The sequence below is a fragment of the Rhincodon typus genome, chromosome 24 (genome assembly GCF_021869965.1).
Source record: "Rhincodon typus isolate 14 chromosome 24, sRhiTyp1.1, whole genome shotgun sequence".
NCBI classification, from domain to species: domain Eukaryota; kingdom Metazoa; phylum Chordata; class Chondrichthyes; order Orectolobiformes; family Rhincodontidae; genus Rhincodon; species Rhincodon typus.
In genome coordinates, this window is record NC_063355.1 from 3,870,379 (window position 1) to 3,873,941 (window position 3,563).

Consider the following 3,563-nt stretch of genomic DNA (forward strand, 5'->3'; position numbering starts at 1 on the left):
ACTTTCCACATCAAGCAGATGTTCACCTGCACATCTGCCAATGTGGTGTACTGCATCCGCTTGTACCCGGTGTGGCTTCCTCTACATCGGGGAAACCAAGCGGAGGCTCGGGGACCGCTTTGCAGAACACCTACGCTCGGTTCGCAATAAACAACTGCACCTCCCAGTCGCGAACCATTTCAACTCCCCCTCCCATTTCTCAGACGACATGTCCATCCTGGACTTCCTGCAGTGCCACAACGATGCCACCCGAAGGTTGCCAGAACAGCAACTCATATTCCGCTTGGGAACCCTGCAGCCCAATGGTATCAATGTGGATTTCACAAGCTTCAAAATCTCCCCTCCCCCTACCGCATCCCAAAACCAGTCCAGCTCGTCCCCGCCTCCCTAACCTGTTCTTCCTCCCACCTATCCCCTCCTCCCACCTCAAGCCGCACCCCCATCTCCTACCAACTAACCTCATCCCACCCCCTTGACCTGTCCGTCCTCCCTGGACTGACTTATCCCCTCCCTAAATCCCCACCTACACTCACCTTTACTGGCTCCATCCCTGCCTCTTCGACCTGTTTGTTTCCTCTCCACCTATCCTCTCCTCTATCCATCTTCTATCCGCTTCCCACTCTCTCCCTATTTATTTCAGAACCCCCTTCCCCTCCCCCTTTTCTGATGAAGGGTCTAGGCCCAAAACATCAGCCTTTCTGCTCCTATGATGCTGCTTGGCCTGCTGTGTTCATCCAGCCCTGCAGCACGCTGTAGAGAGTTAACTGGATAGCTGTGTGCCAGCAGAACCAGAGGCCAGGAATTTTCCTTCTTTTGAAAATTGTCTGTCTTGCTGAGCCGACCTGTATAAGAATATATCAGTAATTCAACTACAGAAATGATAGCAGCTGCTGAATTTGACTTTGAGACAAAGAATTGCATCAATGAGTCCCAGGTGTACCACAGAATCTCGGTGAGACTTACAATTTATAAGCACTCTTTTGGTTTACCTGTATCTGCTTTAACCTTGGTATCTAAGTTTTAGTTGATTATATGTTTATTTCTAAGGAAGCTCCAGTGTTAGGTTGCAGTAAGTTAACCTGTAACCTGATTGAAAAGGAAGCTTGATTGCAGGTCAATTTTAATTTGCATCGTTACAAATTAAAAAGGGGTCTAAATGATTCATATCGATTCAGTGTGTTGATCACACTTTGGACCTGCCTAGTGATCAGAAGCAACATTCCCTCTAATTTTCTTGATGGCCATGTTACCTCTGAGGTGCATGGCAGAAATTTCCATATCCAGAAGTCAATACCATGATCATCGTGCACAGAACATTGGAGCAGTTGCTCCATGATTAAATTCTGTCTTCTTGAAGATGCCCATTGCCTAGCACTTATATGGCATGAATGTTACTTGACATTTGTCAGGTTAAACCTGAATATTGTCCAAATCATACAGCTATCGACATAGACTGCTTCAGTATCTGAGGAGTCGTGAAAAGTGCTGAACATCATACAGTTATCAGAAAACATCCCCATTTCTGACCTTATGATTGAGGGAAGGTCATTGATGAAGCAGCTGAAGATGGTTGGGCCTAGAACACAACCCTGAAGAACTCCAGCAGAGATGACTAATCTCCAACAACCACCACCATCTTCCTAAGGCCATGTATGACTCCAACTAGCATAGTTTCCCCCCAATTCCTATTGATTCCACCACCACCAATATTGTCATGGACAGATGCATCTGGGATAGAGCCAGGTCAAGCAGGCTTTGCCCTTTTCTTGGTCCCCTCACCTATCACCTATCACAAGCACAGGCTAACAGTTGCATCCTTTAGAAAATCAGTAGTGGTGCTACCAACCCACAGTTAGTGTTGGACTCTGAAGATGCCACTCAGATTATATACTCGCCACTCTCAGTGCTTCCTCCAGGTGGCATTCAACATGGAGGCTGCCACTTCTGGCACTGTCCTGCCAGTGGGACAAGATGTACCCAGGGATGTTGATGGTGGCCTGGGACATCACCTGTGAGGTATGAGTCTGTGAGTATGACTATATCAGGCTGCTGCTTGAATAGCCTGTGAGACAGCTCTCCCAATTTTGGCACTAACCCCCAGATGTTAGTGAGGAGAACTTTGCAGGGCCGACAGGGCTATGTTACTCCTTGTCGTTTCTGGTAGCCCAGTCAATGCCTAGTGGTCCACCTAGTGCTCTCTTATCAACAGAAAATATAGATTGGTTGTGGTTTGAAACAACTGAGGGGTTTCCTCGGCTGTTTCGGAGGGCAGTCAACCACATTGCTGTTGGTCTGGACTCCTATTTATGACAGACCAGTAACAGGTGGTACATTGGCTTCCTAAGCGTTATTATCAAACTAAGAGGATTCTTGGAACAATCAACAGTAGTCTCATGATCACCATTAGGCTAGCTTTCAATTTTATTGGATTCAAAATTCATCATCTGCCATCGTGAATTTCAAACCCATGTGCCCGAACATTAACCTGTGGTTTTGGATTGGTATTCCAACTATTCCACCAGCTCCCTGATTCTAAGATTCTATTCTAAGCCATAATTCCAGCTACACCCCTCACCCTGAAAATTTTCTTTTGTAAGTTTGGAATCTCATTCATACAGACTTTAAATATAGTTAGAGGTTATTAACAATCTGAAATTATTTTTAAAACTTTGTCTTTAATATCTTTCTGTAATTCCATCTTTCCGTAACTCTCGTTATTCTGTTGGCTGTATAGAGCGTCACAGAATCCCTAAAATGTGGAAGCAGGCCATTTGGCCCATAAAGTCCATACCAACCCTCCAAACAGCGTGCTACTCACATCTCTATCCCCATAAGCCTGCATTTAGCATGGCCAATCCACCTGACCTGCATATCTTTGGACTGTGGGAGGAAACCCACACTGATGTGGGGAGAATGTGCAAACTCCACACAGACAGTCTCTAAAAGGGTGAATCGAACCCAGGTCCCTAACGCTGTGAGGCAGCAGTGCTAACCACTGAGCCACAGTGCCACCCTACAATTTAAATGTAATTTATACTTACTATTTTGGCACCTCAGTGTCTCAGTGCTGGATTCTTCAGAATGAATGTTTGAAGAGCTCCTTTATTCCTTGCCCTGCTTACAAATACCATATTCCCCTGGAGCAGGGACCACCTTAGGTCGGTCACTCAGTGACAGCGAATCTGTGATAAACAGCCTATGAAGGTTCTGTGGCCAGTTGTCATCGAAGGGCAAGTGCTGCTCAACATCCTGCCTAACGACTAGTCATTCACTTTTATGTGGCTTCTTCATAGAATAGAATATTCTTTATTGTCAGGTGCACTAAGTCACTGCTACTTTTATCTACAGTATAGCAGTGACTGCATTTTGTAGTCAGGCTCTTTTGGGATATCACGGGTTTTGAAAGGGTCAAGCTTCTCCTTGTGGACCTGGGGTCAACTGAAGTAGGCTGAACCTGCAAAAATAGAAGTTCCAAAAATTCACAGCGAGACCCTGAGCACTGAGTAAAAAACAGCTTGTTTCACGTTTAAATCCTGATACATAATAAAAAGTGACACGCCTTC